Genomic DNA, 20,921 nt, shown 5'->3' with positions numbered 1-20,921 from the left:
TTTTCAGAAGTCTGAACTATTGCTGCTCCTAACCTGCCATCTTGACTCTGCCTCTTATGCCATCATTTTAAAGACTCATTTGGAGACACACCCAAATCTTATGAAGGTCTGTACACATATGGCTGGGTCTGCTTCCCAAGAAGTTTAGCGAAAGAGGAAAGGAATCCCTATGTTCCAAAACATTCATAGCAGCTCTTGTTATGGTGACAAAGAATTGAAAACTGGGGAATGGCAAAACAAAGTGTTATATATGAATATTTGAATGGAATACTACTACCCCATAAGAAATGATGACTAAACTGACTTTTAAAAAACAACTAGAAAGAACTTTTTGAGATAATGAATAGTGAAATGAGTAGAACCAGCAGCACATTATATACAACCGCAGAAGGAAAGCTGGAATTTATTAGAATTCATCTCCAAAAAGAGAACAGAAAGACAAAACAGGAAAGACTTAATTTATACAAAAATATTGGCCTCCTAGACACAATCTGATGTGATAAGGGGAGGGAGGAGGAGGTTTTTTATAGTGTAGATATGAGGCAAAGTTACTTAAAATAGAGGAGATTTGTGGTTTCATTAGGCTTATTATTCTCTTTTTCTTCATATATGGAAATGCTTGTTTTCTTTAAATTTGGAGTTTCATCCTGCCTTTTTTTTCTCTAGTTCCATTATCAATCATTAATGTGCCGTCTTTCTTTTGTTACTCTGCTGTGTGTATTTAATTCTTCCTGTATTTAATGAGAATGCAATGTGCAATGTCCTCAAAAACTTTCTTTTATCTCTTGCTGGCAAAAATAATGCCAACAGGTGTAACACATTATATGTGCCTGATGTTGATGGCTCTAACCAGCACATCATACAAAGAATTAGTTTTTCCAATCATTTTAGACATGTGCTTTCTTGAAAAACTCTGCTCCATGAGGAGAAATATTAATTTTTATCATTACATATGCTGATAAATATTTTAATTCTTCAACACATTCAAATAAAAGGTATTGGGGGAAATGAAAGAAGAAATAAGCAGTTCCTAGTCTCACTAATAATCAAGTCAGAAATATCTCTCTGATTGGAGGATAGAGTTCTGAACTCTCAAACCTCTATTTAAGCAGGGACAACTCCTCTTTCCTCACTTGGTTCCACCATGTGGGACTCATTGACTTCTCCACTGTGCTCCAGGGCATACTATCTTTCCCCTAATCCCCAATTCTTGGTTTTCTTTTGAGTTGTATGTTGTTGTCTTCTTACACTAGATTGTAAGTTTCTTGGTGGCAGGGACTGTCTTTTTTCAAGTGTATGTTCCTGGCTCTTAGCACATTACCTGGCTCAGAGGAGGTACTTCATGCATGTCTTCTAAGACATATGAACAAATAAATATGAGAGAAAGAAGAATGTGTGAAATGTTTTAGAGTGAATGAGCTCTGAGGACTTACCAGGGTCAATGAAAACTTTCGATGGGTAGTTATATTTGATTAGAGGCTTCAAAGATTGGTAGAAGGAAGAATTTCAGGAGACAAAAAGGAGGGCAAAGAGGATGTTCTAAATACAGAGAACAATGTAAGGAAAGGTCCTGAGGCAGCTAACCTGTGGATGCATTTAGGAAATGATGGTTAATCTGCTTGATGGAAGCAGAGTTGAAGAGGAAATAGACTTAACTTTAGTTTTGTAACAATACTAATATTCTAAGTCCCTCAAGTAGATTTATTCATCCCATTGTTAGATTTTCAAATGATTTTTTTCAAGGCTACGAGGAACTCAAATGGCTTGTGGATGTGTTATATCCATTAAATTATGAAGTTCACTAGACTGGGGACCACCTTATTTTTTCTGTTTCTCAATTTCTAATAAGACAGTGATTTGCATATAATATATATTTTACAAATGTGCAAGAAATTCAAATTAATGGATTAACATTTGGGATTATCCTGACTGCTATTAAAATATAAGGGAAAAAGTGGAATTTTGGATTTGAGATTGCTACTTTCCCCCCACTTTTATATAAGGTATATAATGCATTATAGATTATATAGACCCTGTAAGAGCAATTAAATTTCAGAATATACATTGATTAAAATAGGATAGAAAAAAACTGGGCTAATACTAAGCTTAGCACTCATGTTCTGATTTTTTAATTTTTAATTTTATATTTTTCAAGTTCTGATTTTAAAGGTTTTTTATTATTTACAATCTTTCAGTTTCATGGGGGTAGCTGGGTGGCTGCCCTGCCCTCCTGGTTTTCCCGTATATCTGCTTTCAGGAGTAGGTCCCAGGCAGTCCTAGTCAGCTCCCAAGGACCTAGAAGTGCCTTTTGCTTGCTCTAGAGGTGCCCCTCCCTCACTGGTTCTGGAATGTGCTGACTCTAGCTCCGTAGGTGGGGTGGGGGAGGGTAGATTGACTCATGTTTGGGGGGAAGCTTTTTCAACCTCTTATTGTGTGGAAATGCCCAAATCCCATGGACCTTCAATGCTGCGCCTACTGTACAGTTCCTCCGTTCCTCTGAAAATGATTTGAAAGATCTTTTGAGGTAATCTTTGTCAGTGTATTCTGGGTAGAGGAAGTTTCCAGTGTCTAGACTGCTGTCATGCTTACCCAGAAGCCTACTATGAAGGATTTGTGGGAAATCAGAGTCAAAAATTCCATGAAGAGTGAGGAAAAGGGATTGAAGGAATAAAATTGCACCCAGTGCTTAGAATATCCACAATGAAAAGATCATCCCACCAAAGTAATTCATCACATTATTCTTATATTCATGTATACCTTTCAACATGCACAATCATATAGAAAATCACAGAAAAATGAGCAGAAAACACATCCTACAATTCTCACGGTTGATATTAAGATTATTTACAAAGAGAATCCATAGTCAGTTGAATAACAAACATTAGTGGTGTAATCTTAAGCACCTTAAAAGGCATCGGGGTCAAATGAAGTTGATTGAAAATAGTAATCATCAAGAAATAGTGACTAGCATAGTCATGTGAACTGATGCTCTACATTGCAGTCAAAGAAAATAGTTTTTCTTTTTATAGCTGATGATATTTCTTGACAATTTTTACCTTTTCAAAATAATTTAAATTATTGTTTCTGAAGTGTTTCATTATATAAGTTCTTCCTATTTTTTTCTAGACATTTTCATTTTTATCTCAATCTTTGATTACTGTAGTGATTATCTTACCTTTTCAAATTGCTACAGGCATTGAAATTTGCTCCATTCTGTAAGAATGAATGAACCAGGGGGCAGCTGGGTGGCTCAGTGGATTGAGAGCCAGGCCTTGAGATGGGATATCCTAGTTTTAAATCTGGCCTCTGACACTTCCCAGCAGTGTGACCCAGAGCAAGTCACTTAACCCCCATTGTCTTGCCATTGTCACTCTTCCTCTTTAGAACCCCTCCATAGTATTGATTGTAATATGGGAAGTAAGTGTTTAAAAAAATAACTATAATAAATAAATAAAAAATTGACCATTTCTTCTTAATGCATTTTCACCGCCATCAGAAGTGGTGTGATGCCAAGCTGCAAAATCATATTAAAGATACTGTTAGAGGATGCAAGGATTGTCTGTGCACTTGGATTCAGCTTAAGACATTGGGTGACTATGTAGTGAACTCACTAAGGTCATGTCAAAGACATAGGCTACACATGGAAATATGGAGGGAGCGACCTGGGCGTCAATACCGCCTCTCAGGCACTTTCTGGATGATTGTAAGCCAATCCCTTTGCTTCTCTGAGCCTTAGTTTCCTCTGAGGTTACAGGAGGGAAGGAGATTAGATAGGCTCTGGGATTCCATCCAGCTAATAACCTGTTGTCAGGAGACAGCAGTCCAGAATAGGGAAGAGCTGCTTCCATCCCATTTCATGGCTGGCTTCCTCCATTGCTATCTTTGTTTCATGATCAGTCAACCAATCCTGTTCCCTCAGAACCCTGCTGATTGACTTTGAAGGTGACCTGTTCTCTTCACCCTTTCCCCTTAAGTGGGGTCAGCCTGAAATAAAAGGAAAGCCTTGTCTCGAGGGGGTTAAACCTGGAAGAAAGGTCTTCTCCTGGCATTTTTCATCTCCCACAAGTCTCCCAAGTTGTGCTACTTTAGCTTTTTTCTCTCTCAATTGTCAGTGACCAAGAGTGAAGCCTCTTCCTAAAACCCAGGAATTGTTCAGCAATTCTAGGAAAGGAAATGATGCAGTCTTGAAGACAAAGGGTGGGGGAAAGCCCCCTACGCTTCAGGATTGGCTCTTGAGAAATTTCTGTCTGCGTAGATTTTTCCATGGTAGGAACAAATTTTTAAGAGATTTTGCAAAAAATCATGGAATATGTAAAGGACCAATTAATATCCCAAGTGGAGAGCTGCATGGAGTAAAGCACTGTAGGAAAATATCCAATGGAACTATGGAATTCTGAGGAGCCGACCTCATATATAGTACAAAGCAAGGAAATACCTAAACTTTTCAGGGCTCCAGGATACTCCCTAAGGCAGAGTTTCTTAACTTTTTGGGTGTCATGGACCCCTTTTCAGAGAAAGGTTTTCCAAGCCGTCATTGCTTTGGAAAAAGATATAAAGTAAGGGGTGTTTTTTTAAAGTTCATGATCGGGGTAGCCAGGTGGCTGAGTAGATAGGGAGCCAGACCTGGAGAAAGGAGATTGTGGGTTCCAATCTGGTCTCAGAGACTTCATAGCCTCATGACCCTGAGCAAGTCACTTAGCCCTCATTGCCTAGCCCGTCTGTTCTTCTGCCTTAGGACCAACCACCAATAGGTAATATGAGTTCTGAGAGAGACGATCAGGGTTCAAAAGGGAAGGGACCCAGGTGATGAGTCTGCTCTACGAGGAGATCGCCAAGCCCCTGGGGTCCCCATCCTCACTGAAATGACAGCTCTTCTGTCCAGCACAAATCAAATGTTCCAGGAGATGATCCTCCTTGTGTTCAGTCAAATCAGAGTGTTGTTCTCAAGGTAATCATTATGAATACATCCCAAATGAATAGGCGGAGGAGCCCAGGAAATGTAGTCTCTCCTGGGATTGCCTCAGCCCCTCCACAGTACAAAGGGCTCTCAAATGTCCAAGTGAGAGGGAAAGGAAGGACGCCTTTACTTTACTACACAAAGCATTTGGGGATTGTGGGATGGTTCTTCCAGTTGGTATTTTAAGCTCTGAATAAGCTTGTGCCTTCCCCCAGTGTCTGTAAACCTTAGCCCATGGACCACCTAGCTATCTGCCTTCTGAGTGACTGCAGATTGGAACCTGGTACCAAAGCTTGACCCAAGTGTTCCAGTAGAATCTGTGCGGTGGTGCAAGCGAGAGCCTCTAACTGACAAGAGGGACCAACTGACGGAGGAGGCTTCGGAGGAAGGATGGAGCAGCTCAGGGGTGGGAGAGGAGCTTTTCCCCAGGTTTTCGCTCTTTCTCTCTCACGAAACCTCTGTCCTGTGGTCGGTGGCTTCCTGATCCCTTGAAGAGTGAGCAGCGCAGCCCCGCACGCACTCCCGAATTCCTCAGCGTGAAAGGGCCATATCCCCACCCCCCTCATTCCCTCTGCTCTTCCCCATTTCTTTTCTCTGTGGCGGGGATTGAGGTGCCTGGCACAGGCAGTAAGTGCTTAACAAAGACAGTCAATCATTTCCTCTCTTGACAGTGTGACACTTCGGTATAGAGGCAGTATGGAGTGGTGTTTGCTTCCATGTTGCTGTGGAGAAAGGGTAAGTTGGCCTCTGGCTTAAAGGAAGGCCCAATCCATTCTGCAGGAGACAAAGGGGGAGAGCCTGAGGCTTGGCGCTGTCCCAGGTGCTCAGAGAAGCTCTTTCCCAGGATTAGGGGATCCACAGGGGAGGGTCCTCCAGGGGGCCTCCTCTTACCTGTTGGGATCGTCTACCTCATTTATATCTTTCCCTTTGGCCAACAAAAGCGACTGCAGTTTGCGACAGTCTCCGGATGAGGTAGCTCTATGGAGTTTCCCCAGGAACTTTCTGAGGATCCTATAGCCTTCTTGGGCTGTTGCGCAATTAATCCCCATGTTGTCCCTCCGTGGGGGAGTCGGGCCCAGGGCTCAGGCTGTGTTTTCGTCCCGAATAGACGCATCGCTCTGGTCGCCAAACACTTCAGCAGTGATGACCCAGCAGTGCAAACCTTTTAAAGGCGGGAGGCAGTTGCTACCCTGGCGATGGTCCAGGGAATGGGAATAGGCATGAGTGTGTCAGACCCGGATCAGGGCTCCTGGGGCCAGTGAAGAGGTCGAGCACAAGTGCTGGATGGGTTCCTAACCAGAGGGGCTGTTTCCCTTGTTGTTGGTTCTTTAGAGCCTCTCCCTGAAATGGGGCACAGAGAGGAGGCCCGGGGCTGGCCAGAGATGGGACCTCGCCTGGAGGAAAGGGGATGACCGGCTCAGGCATTTACTTTTGTGAACGCGGGCACAGAACTTCCTCTTCCAGCCTCAGTTTTTCCTCCTGTGCAATGAGCACGTTGGACTAGATCATAAACCTCTTCCCGCCATTCATAACCCTGAGAGGGCAAAGGCAGCCCCACTGAAAACTAGCCTCCACCCAGCCACCCACCCCGGGGCCCTCAGGGAGCCCTGGGACAAAAGCTATCCAAGGCTCCCTTGGGAGTCTCTCCTCCCCTTTATTGCCTCTTCAGGGGCTCTGGGAGACCGAGTCAGTCCCAGGGAAAGAGAGCCGGCCTCTCAGCCAGCAAGTGCTGCTTCCTCCTGCCTCTCAGCCATCCCACAAGTACAAAATAGCAGCGGACATCCCTAGAGAGCAAATCTTTGGGGAAATGCCTGCCTTTTTTAGTAGGGTCTCAGCGGAATTGAGGTCAATCTTGTCAGACTTAACACACTTCCTATCAATGAAGTCTATCCAGGTGCCACCAAGAAGCACCCTGGCCACAGGGGAAATGATCTCTCTAAAGAAGGAGATAAGTATATATTTAGATAACGAGTTATGTCGTGCTACAGAAATTGGCAGAATTACTGCTTACTCAAATTACAAACATTGGTCCTGATACTGATGTTAGTCTAAACCCAATGAGAAGAATACAAGCTCAAATGTTACTTGTACCATATCTATTTTGGCAATTGGGTTTGCAAAGTTAATAGGTAAAATTGATGATCACATTCCTAGTGCTCAAATCTTGAAAATTAAGAATTTATATATAATTGTTTAAAAATAATAACATCACTGCACCTTGTTGCTAATGCTGTGAACACTTTCACTGCATCAAATCAGGAAAAAGCAGCAGCTCTATATCAGAGAGTCCTGTAATGTTGATGCAGGCACAGTATAGCTTTTTGCAGAAAGCAGAGTTGACTGCAGTTAGACACGTGCTTAAGATCATAGCACAGACTTGGGAAATCATATGTGAGTCATTGTATGTTGTTTATCTGGCTATTTGTTTAAAAGATATGAATATTAAATTAATGCAAGATTTTAGAGAACGTCTTCTGTTATTTCACATCACAATGAATACTATCTTGCAAAGTCGGAGTGAAAATTTTATAACACACATTTACTCTGACATGAACCTCCCTTGACCTATCTATGAGGGAATTTCAAGAGTGAATGGACTAGCAGCCACTGCTTTTTAGCAAGCAGATCATTCACACTCACTCCTACATCAGAGGGGCAGGTCTATGAACCTCAATATTGTATACAAACAGGTGAAATTACTTGGCAGTGCAAGTTCTGTGGACTATATAATGCCACTCCTTCACTTCAAGGAGGTGACTGCAGAATTTTAAGAACTGCACAATTTGGGCAAAGGGATGCATTACAATATGCTCCTGTTGTAAAAATGGAAAAAGAATATGTGATTGGAGATGATTACTCTCGTGATGTATGAGCTCAAGCTCAAAATGAAGAAGTATGCAAAGTTATTGGACATCTTTTAAATAATCTTGCATATTTGGCCATTCCAAAACAGCTAAAAAATTTAGATGGGCTAAGTTGAACAAATCATGGAACATCTCTCATAAGATTGGTATTCCAGAAAATTCTTAAAAACAAGCAATTGGAGAAAGGGCTCAAAGTAATTTAAAAGCCCAAAGTAAAAAAGAAAGGATATTTTCAGTCACTTTCTAACTGAATGAGACCCAATAAGTCTTTCATTTGGGGTCGAGATTTTGCTTCTATTTTCGCAGATACCAGAAGTCCATGGAAGAAAACCAAAGTCCCCAAGCATTTCCAAAGAAAGCCATCCCAGAGAAAAGAGAAAGCAGATGTCTGTACAGCACCAACCACAGCACAACACAGAGGCCAGACACCAGAAAAAACAGCAGATGAACAAACAAGGTGAAACCACTGACTTAGGGACAGTGAACTGGCCACACAGATGAACTTTTACTGAGAGGCAGTTTATCTACAGAAGAATAGCATTAATTTGTGACATTCTTTTCTAAATGTATATGGGTATTTATTGTAAGATCAATTCTTATCATGTACCTGAATACTTCAAATGGTATTTGTACAAAATGTAACTTGCAATTATTTTATTGGAATTGTTCCATGTTACCCAAATTTGATCAAAAACAAATTGTAGAATTGGGAATGTTATAACAGTTCATTGGATACTGTTCAATTGCAACAGAAATTGTTCATATTATCCAAAATGTATGTATGATAATTGTCTTAATCAGTTCATTTTTCTATTTGCAAAAAAAAAAAAAGGATAGGTCTTCATTAGAATCACACTTACTTAAAAACCAATTTGCATTCAAGCTTTTAAATGTAAAGGGGATGTAATGGTACTCCTAACCATCAGTCACTTCTCCATCCCAGAAGGGCTATAGGCTACTCCTATGCAATAACATTTCAAGTGTAATGATAAAGATTACACTGTAGAGTAGCCCTGGATTTGGTTGAATATTACCAGGAGATACAGACTATAGGGGACCCAACAGGATGATAACATCGGGTCGAGGGTTTGCTTGTATTTCTACAAATAACGGAAACATCTGGACACCCACCAAGCACATCACGCCATGCAGCTCAGGACCAGGAAGAGAAGCAGACGAACAATGCAGATGACACCGATCACCAGCAGACATGCTCCCTGGGGACTACACACATGTCAAAGACTGTCATTACACCTCTCTTGATTATATTCACCATCATTGCCCTGATGGACACTTGTCATGCTGAAATCTATTGGTCTATTACACCTAAACCCCAATATTAAGAATGTTAACTTGGATGGACAAGCCCCCACTTGTGTATGTTCCTGACACCAAATGGCTGCCATACTCAATGTTAGCCAGAGGCATTGCCATGCACTCAGAAGGGACTGGCTACAATTATTCAGACCCTACTGTATACCCTTCATTTTGTATGTCTACGCCATGTACTGACAGAAAGAATTCATTTTGTAGACCTTGTAAAATTCAAACTTGGGTTGTAAGAAGTGCTACTGATAACAAGTATATGGGCATCAGTATGGCTCTCCTGGGAACAGGGGCTAGAATTGATCCACCACAACAGAGACGGAGTAGCCCTGACAACAGAAAATTGTATTTGAATTGGGTAGAGTCACTGCACAGGGATTTATCATGAGCAGACAGATGGTCCTGGTCAAACTCCTAGAGAGGTGGAGATGTCAGGTAGAATAGACTTGGAGATCCTTACATGGGGACCTCAATCACTTAAACTGTCATCTACATCCATGTATAGATTCTGTTCATGACAAAACCTAGATTGCTGTTAAGTACCAACCACCATTGGTGTGGTTACCTGTGAATCTTACCGACACGGGCATCTACTCCAACTGTCCATTTGGTCCACAGAGCATTTCCCATCATCGTGCATCACTCCAGATGCTTTATATTGATTCAATTATTGCTACAATTGTGTTCACTGACTACAAAACCAAGGTTTTATACGAGAGGTTGTGTCTAATTCATCTGAACGTTGACACACACAACAGTCTTGACCTGGCTTTTAAGGATGAATCAGAAACTTTGAAAGATGCTGTATTTTGGCTAAGAAAAGAGGGTGGAGCTTTGCACGCTAGAATTACTTCTCCATGTCATTTCAACCAAACAGGATATTGTGTTACACCTTTCAAATATGGTCATGGTTCATATGAATGGCAATCTCTAGTACAGCACATTAAAGGAGCTTGGGGCCATCCCCAAAGCACGTTGCATATTACACATTTACAACAAAAAATTAATAAGCGAGACCAAATTGTATATGAGCAGGAAGCTGTAGAAATTGCTTCTAAATGGAAAGAAACTTAAGCTTCTATTAACCCTAAAATTGGTTTGGGAGAATTAATTTTGCAAACATTGGCAATGCCACATTCTTGGTGGTTATATTGCCTGGTTTCCTCATACAGAAGAAGAGGTTTAAATAAGGCCTATATCAGAAATATGCAGCCAGAAGTTGCCATGTCACTTCATCCTCATCATTCTTGTTGTTTAAAAATGATATAGAGCAACAAACACAGAATGTAATGTTTATGGGAATATTGGTACTTTTAAAAATTCACATGAATTGTTGCATTAATGTTTTTGTAAAGCTTTTCACGATGAAAACTTTTGTATGCTCACCATGTGAATCTTGGTCAACTTAAATTAGGGAAATAGAAATCATTTTTGAATGAAAATTCTTGTATTCCACATTGGCTTAGCTAAAACGTTGCCACATGAAATGTGAGCCATGAGTAGAAAATTTTGTATTAATTTTATTTTTGTTTTCCCTGATTCTATTTTCAGATCATTTCCCCCATATATTTTCTTTTTAGTACTAGAAGTCCATTGAAAGCAGTATGAATAGTTTGATCCTGAAATGTGAGTTAACAATATCTTTAAGCTTTCTTATAGATGCTTACCCAATAGCTTGAGACTGTAGGAACCTGCAAGAATGTGTGAAACCTCATGGGACTGATGTGAGTTATTGTGTCTGATTGCAGAAGAAGGGATTGCAGTGGATACATTACACTTTGCCAGGAAGCCCAAGACATAGAGAGTCCTATAATCCATATGAGACGGATAAATATTGGTTGCTAAGGTTGGAGGTAAAAGGACGCGGTGTTTTGACACCCTCAAACACAGGTCGGCCTGGTACCAAAGTTCCAATCAAATATCTATGTGGCTGGGCTTCAATATCCCAAAGAGGATGCATGATCCGACCAAGGGAAAGGAGGGACTACCCTCTCATCTCAAACTAGAGTCCCTCTCTTTAGATTTAAAGGTCTGGCAACTTCTTACAGTCCTGGCTGAACATGGGTAAAATGTTATACTCATGCACCCGTCCTACAGGACTATGGCACTGATCACATTTATTCAGGATGCCTAGTGAGTTGTGGTCATTCTTATTTTTATTATTGGTCTTACATAATTTTTTAAAATTTAATTTTGCGATTTGATTTAGAATTCTTTTTTTTTTGTTATTTTTGCTATACTCATTATTTTGTTGTCGTTTGGGTTTAGTTTATCATTTCTTTTTACCATCATACACTCTTCTCTTCATTCTTAAACAAAAAGGGGGGGGGATATGTGGCATACCAGGTATGTTAGCATTGTGGAAGTATTATTGATGTATTGATATTGTATCTTATGTGTTCATATGCCACACTCATGATCAGGTTACTTATTGATTATTGTATTTCCTAATCTTCAGTCCAAAGGTCAAAAGAGTTCCTGAGCGGGACATTGTTAGACCACATTCCTTGGCAAGGCACAAACTTGATTAGCCTCCTCCTCTTTGATTACGTGATTGTCAATTCAAACTAGGTTCAAACCTATGCCACGTCGAATGTTCATTAGCTACCTCCCACTTGACATTCCTAAAGTCTCCAATAAAAGTTGGAGGGCACAACACCATCTGAGGGGCATGGCAAGGTGTAGCCCACATTTTTGAACTCCTTGTCTCTGAGTCTTTATTCCTTTGTCTCTCTCTTTCTCTTCTCTATCCGTTTTCCCTCAGTTTCCGATCTCCTTTCAGGTGTCCACCCAGGAGAATTTTCAGATGTCACTACAGGAGGTTACAGCCTCCTTTTCCTTTTTGGCCTCAGGATCAGAGGAAAAGGCCATTCTTGCCCTAGTTAAAGAACATTTCTTTCCATGTGCAAAGAAACCCATCCCACTGCTCATCTAAGCCTAGTCTACTTCTCCCTGCAGGGCCCCCATGGTTCTTTCCTTTTCAGCCTTTGCTACACTAAGGAACTCGGGACTCTCTTGCTCTGGGAACCAATAAACCATTCCCCTGGAATCCTCCAAACACTCTCACTTGATCTCTTGGTCCCCATGAGCTACTGTCCAACATCTGTCCTCGGGTCAGGGCTAAACGGCTAGAGATGGCCATTTACAGTGAGTTGTGCGGTGCCTTTCCCTTGTTTTCTCAGTGTGGCTCTGCTGAAGCCCCAGGCCATCTCTCTCCATTAGACCTCTCTAGTGCTCCTCTTCAGAGCCTTCCCTCTTGTGACTGGTTGCCCTGAAGCTGGGATCTAGAGGGCTTCTACAGAAATGTCAGCATGCTGCTATGTGCTCCACGAGGCAGGGGATGTCCACTGCAGCCCTTCATGTCCCCTGTCACTTAGCCCAGGACTGTAGCATCCCAAGCATATTCACATCTATGAAATATAGATGACTGTATGATTACTGTGTCTCCAAGCATAAGGTTATACCAATGAGGCTTGTGAATGTAACCTTGAACTGGCCATGTGGCCCTTGGCTAAGACAAACTCATTAGCATGCTCGGAGTCAATTCCCCGGGAAAGTGCTGTTTGCAATGTACACGCCCAAAGGTGTTTCCTCTACCTTGCCACCCAATCTTAATTGTCTATACTTTGTGATGTGGTTACTACGTCCTTGGGAGTACCGCCCAAGCAGGACATGAATAAATTCAGAGGCAATCCCATGAACTTCCTCTTGGCCTTTCTCCCTTCCATGGAGCTCCACTGGGCTCCTCAATGACTATGTCTCTCTCTTCTTGACCTTCTCCTTCCCCGAGGCTGTAACCATCTAGGCCTGCATTCTCTATCTTAATCTCCTCAACCACCTTGTATTCCATTATCCTCATTTTCCGCCTTAAGGAAAATCATAGGGGTTGCCTGCCCTATCCAATCACTGACTTGTCCTTGTCTTTCATTCTCCACCCTGGTTCTCGGTTCCTACCTCTCCTCGGGTCCCATCACAAAGGTGAGCCCCTTCCCTTGTGGGACCCTGCTGGTCAGGGAAGTCCATTAAGGAAAACCCCACACAGGACCCAGCACAGAACAAGTCCTCATACATATTTCTGGATAATAAAGAGCTCAGAGTGAATAAGCTGAGCCCTTCTTGGACTAGCAGGAGACTTCTAGGCCCTTCAGTACCAAACACTGTCTACCTAGAGAGTCCCAGACTGATCCCCTGAAGAGAGCAGATAGGAAATGGAGTCCAATAGCTTCATTTTACAGGTGAGGAAACTGAGGTTGGGTTCAATGACTTTCCCAGGAAGCCCCTGATAAAACCTGTGAAAAAGAATTCCAAGCCAAGTGCTCCTCCTCCCAAAGCTAGCTCTGGCTTCGCCAGAGCACCCAGAAGCCTCTGGTCACCCCGGCTCTCCTACACCTCTTTTCCCCCTCCCTCACCTGGGCAACAGCTCCTCAGGCTTTCTTGCTCCAGCATCCAAGGGGCTTCCATCTGCTCCAAAGAGGAGAGCACATCTTTTGGGGGAGCTGACAGCCCTGGAAATGGGGAATCAGTCAGGGAAGATGATGGATTGTCATTGAGTTCTCTTTAGGGAAAGGCAGGGCAGTCCAGTAACTCCACTTAGATACTCCGTCCATGGGGTTCCCCCAGGAGTCTGCTCTCATTGCTCAGTGTCTGTAATGCAGGAACCCAGGGTAACATGCACCTGTTAGCCTTCTGATGGACCTGGAATGAGCAACAGTCCCCTCCTCCCCCCACCCATCCTGTTCTGGTCCATTGTGGCAGAAACTCCCAAAGTGGGTCTCAGCGTCCTTGTTCTGGGTCAATCTGAAGCTCCAGACACAGGGACCTTGAGGGATCAGCTTTTGTCCCACTGCCCTGTCTGCTCCCTGCTCCCTGACACCTGTCTGAGTCTCCAAATCAATTAGGTTGGGGAGAGGAGGAGGGAGAAGTTCAGGGAACCAATATGGAACAGAACATTTGGTTCTGGGGTATTTTCTTGGGATAAGCCTGGGCTCAGTCTAACGTTTTTTTCTATTATCTGGAAATGAGAGGCAGTCAGAAGTGGGATGGAAAGGGACTTGAGCAGAGAGGCGGGGCAGTCTCAGTCTATATTATACAAGCTCCTATGTATACTCTTATGCCAAAGGGGACTGCCCCCTAATTGGCTTTGAGTCAATGAGCCTAGAAATTATTGGTTTTGTTCTCTTTTCCTCTTATCCTCAAATTATTGTAATTTCAAAGTTGGTATGTTTACAAGACCCATTCAGAGAGACTAGTCTTCCTTGGCTCTTAGGGAGGGATGTATCCATAGAGATTTTGAACCTTTGACTTCACTCCCCAGAAGTCCTTAGTATTTCTCAAAATCCCCTATAATCTCACCCGAGTCTCCACATTGGTGGGATCATGTTATTGGTATTTAATTGGCAGCAACTCCTCCCACGTCCTCTTTTTGGGCATGATACAGCAATCAGCAGTGATAGTGAGTGGAGATTTTTAAAATGGCTAACCAGCCATGGGCATGTGGTTTTTATTGTGTATCCTCTTTATTCCTTGATTTCTAATGATCATGTAATAAACCTCATAAAATATAATATTTTTATTATTTGATATATAAACTTAATTTTTACAGCACAGAGTAGATATTGGCTCCTTGCTCTTACCAGCACAAGAATTCCCATCTCCCAGCTCCAAGTATTTTCTCCAGATGATCCCCATGCATGAAATTCTCTCCTCCCTCATCCCCATCTCTTGTCCCATCTAGATTACTCAAGTCCCACTTAAAATCCTATCTTCTACAAGAAGCCTTCCTCAATCCCCATTCATTTGGCCTTTCCTCTGTTGATGCTCTCCAGTTGAACTGGTGTGTAGGATCTTGTTTGTATTTAGCTGTTTTCATGTCATCTGCCCCTTTAGAAGGTGAGTATCATGAGATTGGGGATTGTCTTTTCTTTTCCTTTGCTCTGAGTACAAGATCTGTACATAGTAGACACTTAAAGAACTTTTGCTGACTGACTGCTCCTCACACATAGTGCTCTATCTCCTGACACGAAGTATATTCCCTTGGCTGTGCTTTCTCCTCACCTACACTTTCTAGTTTCTCTGGCTTCCTTTCATTCTCAGGACAAGTCTCACCTTCTCCTAAGAAGTCTTTCTCCATCACCACTAAATCTCCATGCCTCCTCACTGAGGCCATTCAGTTTCCTATGTATGTATTGTAAGAGAAGGTTAGAAATCATGGAAGGAAAATGAATTTGGAAGAGCTGCAGGATTCTACATCAGTGGGAGATGGGCAAAAAGAACACAGAACTTTGGAGAGAGAGAGGGAGGAGTGAGTTGAACCAGGAGTGGAAAAGCTGACTTCTATCTGGAGACGTTGGCTCTGGCTAATTCCCTGATTCAGTGATCTCTTTCGCTGAGATTCTTGACCCCAGATCCTCACAAGAAGACAAGCCAATTGGACAGGACTTTGAAACATAAGCTGTCCACTAAGAAAGATTTCTATCAACCTCCTTGAATTTGAACGTTCTGTGCAACCAAGAACAAGAGTCTCTTTACTCTGACCCCAAGAGGGTCAGGTGAACCAAGTCTGATCTGTCTGACATTGGGGGGAAGGATACTAGTTAGATAGGGAGCCTTTCTCCCTCCTTCCTTCTTGAACCTCAAAATCCTTACCCTGCATCTGCCCTGTTCCCTTTCTGTTTCCCTCAAATAAACTGAGTTAATAAGACCCAGGGACTGACTCAACTGTTACTAGAGGGAAACTTGAGATTGAGGGGGAAGAGAAGTGACATTTCTCTCCCTAAGAAAAAAGGAGGCTTATCATCATAAGCCTCTCAATAAGATCCTTTAGAGAACCCAGCAGTTAAGAGTTGAATGCAGCCATAGTGGGGAGGGGGGGTTGTGAAAAAGTGCTGAAGGGGGAAAGGCCAAGACATTCTCCTGTCTATCCTTTGGCTTAGCAAACATCACCTCACTCTATCCCTGCCTTAGAGAGGGAAGACATAAGTATGACTTTTACAATGTATCACCACTAGCTGTTTTGGTTTTTGGGTAGCATCCAGCAACTCAGTTATTATTTCTGCAAGAGCACTTTGTTTTCTCATTGCAGTATTAAAACCTCATTGTTTCCAGATCTGTCCTGTAGCATGACAAACCACAAATTCACAACGAGAGTCTGTATATATATTTGCACTTTTACCATTGGCCACAAGACATGCTTGTTTGAACGAGACCAACTCTGCACCTTGAGCTCTAAGCCTACTAGGTAATGATCCATACCACAGTGTCTCAAATTCTGTGACAACTGCAGAACCTATACATATAATTCCATTACACAAATATGAAGAACACTCAGTGAATAAAACCAAGTCTGGATTTTCAATTGGAGTGTCTTTTAAATCCATCCTAGGCATATCCACTAGATCTACTACTTCTACATATTCATGTAATGGTTCACTATTCTTTGGCAAATCAGGAAGAAGTGGAGCTGGATTTAATACACTATACCTCCTCAACTCAATCTTTTCACTACCTAGAAGTATAATTTCATACTTAGATATTCATTGGTCGGAATATTCTTGAGTATGAAATTTCTTCATTAGTGCTTCTATTTGATGTGAACAATATACAGTCAAAGGACATCCCAAAACTAAATCGGATTACTTCTGGAGTAACACAGTTGCAGCTGCTACACCCCTTAGAGAAGGAACTGTACCAGCAGCAATTGGATGTAGCTTACAATTATAGTATCCAATTGGACGATAACTTTGTCCTAAAGACTGTGGCAGTATACCAGAAGCAATAGCTTTTGTCTCATTTACAAACAGTTGAAAAGTTTTGTATAGTCTGGGATTCCAAGGGGTGGTGTAGATAAAATCAGTTCTTTAAGAGCAGAACCAGGAGAACATTGTACACAGAGACCGATACACTGTGGTACAATTGAATGTAATGGACTTCTCCATTAGAGGCGATGCAGTGATCCTGAAAAACCCAGAGGGATCTACAAGAGGGAATGCTATCCACATTCAGGAGGAAAAGTGGGGGAGTTGAAAAACCGAGGCAAAATAACTGCTTGATTACATAGGTCAAGGGGGATTTGATTGGAGATATAGACTCTGGGTGAACATCCTAGTGCAAACATCAGCAAATGGGTTCTGATCAAGGACAGATGTGATACACAGTGAAATTGTGAATGGCCACAGGAGGGGTGGGGGAGGGGAGGGAGGGAAAGAATATGATTTTTGTAACCAAGGAATAATGTTCTAAATTGACTAAAGAATAAAAGAATTTAAATTAAAAATTTTTTTTAGTTAGTAATGTTAGTAACAATGTTCTCCTGGTTCTGCTCCTTTCACTCTGCATCAATTCCTAGAGGTAATACCAGATCACATGGAAATCCTCCAATTTATTATTCCTTTTGAGCACAATAGTATTTCATCACCAACATATACCACAATTTGTTAAGCCATTCCCCAAATAAGGGCCATCCCCTTATTTTCAATTTTTTTGCCACCACAAATAGTGCAGCTATGAATATCCTTGTACATGTCTTTTTCCTTTTGATCTCTTTGGGGTTACAAACCCAGCAATGCTATGGCTGGATCAAAGGGCAGACAGTCGTTTAGCATGCTTTGGGCATAGTTCCAAATTGCCCTCCAGAATGGATGGATCAAGTCACAACTCCACCAGCAATGAATTAATGTCCCAACTTTGCCACATCCCCTCCAACATTCATTACTTTCCTTTGCTGTCATGTTATCCAAGCTGCTAGGTGTGAGGTGATACCACAGAGTTGTTTTGATTTGCATCTCTCTGATTATCAGAGATTTAGAACACTTTTTTCATTTGCTTTTTAAGATTTTTGATATCTTTGGCTGAAAACTACCTGTTCATGTCCCTTTCCCATTTATCAATTGGAGAACGGCTTGATTTTTTTGTACAATTGATTTAGCTCTTTAGAAATTTGAGTAATTAGTCCTTTGTCAGAGGTTTTTGTTAATGAAGATTGTTTCCCAATTTGTTGCTTCCCTTCTAATTTTGGTTACATTGGTTTTGTTTGTACAAAACCTTCTTAATTTAATGTAATCAAAGTTGTTTATTTTATATTTTGTGACTCTTTCTATGTCTTGCTTGGTTTTAAAGTCTTTCCCTTCCCACAGGTCTGACATGTATACTATTCTATGTTCACCTAGTTTACTTATACTTTCCTTCTTTATGTTCAAGTCACTCACACATTTTGAATTTATCTTGGTGTAGGGTGTGAGGTGTTGATCCAAACCTAATCTCTCCCACACTGTCCTCCAGTTTTCCCAGCAGTTTTTATGAAATAGTGGATTTTTGTCCCAAAATCTGGGGTCTTTGGGTTTGTCATAGACTGTCTTGCTGAGGTCACTTACCCCAAGTCTATTCCACTGATCCTCCTTTCTGTCTCTTAGCCAGTACCAAATTGTTTTGATGACTGCTGCTTTATAATATAGTTAGAGATCTGGGACTGTAAGGCCATCTTCCTTTGTATTTTTTTCATTATTTCCCTGCATATCCTTGATCCTTTGTTCTTCCAAATGAACTTTTTTTATGGTTTTTTCTAATTCAGTAAAATATTTTTTTTGGAAGTTCAATGGGTATAGTATTAAATAGATAAGTTTGGTAAGGATGGTCATTTTTATTATATTGGCTCGTCCTACCCATGAGCAGTTAATATTTTTCCAATTGCTCAAGTCTAGGTTTAGTTGTGTGGAGAGTGTTTTGTAGTTGTGTTCATATAGTTCCTGTGTTTGTCTCAGGAGATAGATTCCTAAGTATTCTCTTTTGTCTGAGTTGATTTTGAATGGGGTTTCTCGTTGTAATTCTTGCTGCTGAGCTGTATTGGAAACATAGAAATGCTGATGACTTAGGCTGGTTTATTTTGTATCCTGTAACTTTGCTAAAGTTGTTGACTATTTTGACTAACATTTTGGTTGATTCTCTAGGATTCTTATGTAGACCATCATATCATCCACAAAGAGTGATAACTTGATTGCCTCATTGCCGATTTTAATACCTTCAATTTCTTTTTCTTCTGTAATTGCTACTGCTAGTGTTTCTAGTCCAATGTTATATAATAGAGGTGATAATTGGCATCCCTGTTTCACTGCTGATCTCATTGGGAATGCAACTAGTTTATCCCCATTGCATATGATGTTAGCTGATGGTTTTAGATAGATACTGTTTATTATTTTTAGGAAAGACTCTTCTATTCCTCTGCTTTCTAGTGTTTTAATAGGAATTGGTGTTGTATTTTATCAAATGCTTTTTCTGCATCTATTGAAGTAATCATGTGATTTTTGTTGGTTTGCTTCTTAATATGGTCAATTATGTGGATGGTTTTCCTAATATTGAACCAGCCCTACATTCCTGGTATAAATCCTACTTGGTTATAGTGAATGACCCTCCTGATTACTTGCTGAGGTCTTTATGCTAGTATCCTGTTTAAGATTTTTGCGTCTATGTTCTTTAGGGAGATTGGTCTATAGTTTTCTTTCTCCTTTTTTTACCTGCCTGGCTTTGGAATCACTTTCCTATCTCTTTTGACTATATCCATTTTTACTTTGGCTTTGTAAGATATCATGATTGTGACTCCTGCCTTCTTTTTATCAGTTGATGCCAATAGATTTGGCTCTATCCTCTGACTTTCACCCTATGTGTGTCTACCTTCCTCACGTGTGTTTCTTGTAGACAGCATATGGTAGGGGTTTGGTTTCTAATCCACTGTTATTTTTTTGCATTTTATGGGTGAGTTCATTCCATTCACATTCAGAGTTATGATTACTAGTTGTGTATTTCCCTGCATTTTGATTTCCACTCCTAGTCCTTCACTTTCTTCTTTCACTGTTTCCTTCTATACCAGTGTTTTGTTTTCAATTGGTCACCCTAATTTCCACCCTTATTTTACTTCCCATTCTACACCTCATTCTTATTCCCCTCTTGTTTTCTTTATAGTCTTTTTAAACTGTCTCCCCCTTCCTCCCTTGTATTGCTTCCTTCCCAGTCTGTTTGTAACCCTTCTACTTCCATATAGGGGGCAAATCAATTCTCTGTCCCAATGGATTTGATTGTTCTCTTCCCTCTTTGAGTCAATTTTGATGCATGTAGGAAATGAGTATTTCCTTTCTCCAATCTCTTTACCCTTCCAGTGTATTGTAAAACTCTATTGTTTATATGTATATATTCATATATATATATATTTATGCATACATATATCTATATACATACTTGTGTTTTGGCATTTCTTCATATACAGTTTCACTGTTCCCTCTAAGTATAATTCTTCTAGCTACCCAAGTGATAACCATTTTTAAGAGTTATCAATATCCTCTTTTCTTGTAGGGATACATATTCTTTTAACTTATTAGGTCCCTTAAGAAAAGTTTGTTGATTGTTTTGTTTTGTTTTGTTTTTGTTTTTTACCTTTCTTAATTACCTTTTGATGATTCTAATCATGTTTTTGGCAAACATGAAGGACTTCGTTTCCTTGAAACCCCAACCCATTATCTGCTTTCTCCTACCTTATCCCCTGCCCCCCATCAAATCAATACAATAGACTATTCTGTAAAAAAAATCATAGATCCTTTGATATTGATATTTGTGATATTCTAAATCATGTCAAGAGCAATCAATTGTCATGTTGCGGTTTTTCTCCAATGAATATTTTGATACTTTTGCCAGCTGTCAATGGGACCTTACTGACGATGAGGGGGTGGAAAGAAAATCTTATTAGGCACTGTGGAAACACAATCCTCAGATTCAGTTCTGCCACAGAAAAA

At 40.9% G+C, this 20,921-nt stretch overlaps 1 long non-coding RNA gene across 1 annotated transcript; it reads left to right on the top strand.

Annotated features, from left to right (window-relative positions):
* The first annotated feature begins 3,661 nt into the window (after nucleotides 1-3,661).
* On the top strand, nucleotides 3,662-11,440 carry LOC130454282 (uncharacterized). Its single transcript, XR_008911931.1, has 2 exons — nucleotides 3,662-5,692; nucleotides 8,128-11,440. It is a non-coding gene; the product is annotated as an uncharacterized LOC130454282 (long non-coding RNA).
* Nucleotides 11,441-20,921: the final 9,481 nt, after the last annotated feature.

This window comes from Monodelphis domestica, chromosome 5 (assembly GCF_027887165.1).
Source record: "Monodelphis domestica isolate mMonDom1 chromosome 5, mMonDom1.pri, whole genome shotgun sequence".
NCBI lineage: Eukaryota > Metazoa > Chordata > Mammalia > Didelphimorphia > Didelphidae > Monodelphis > Monodelphis domestica.
This window is presented reverse-complemented; position numbering and strand designations above follow the sequence as displayed.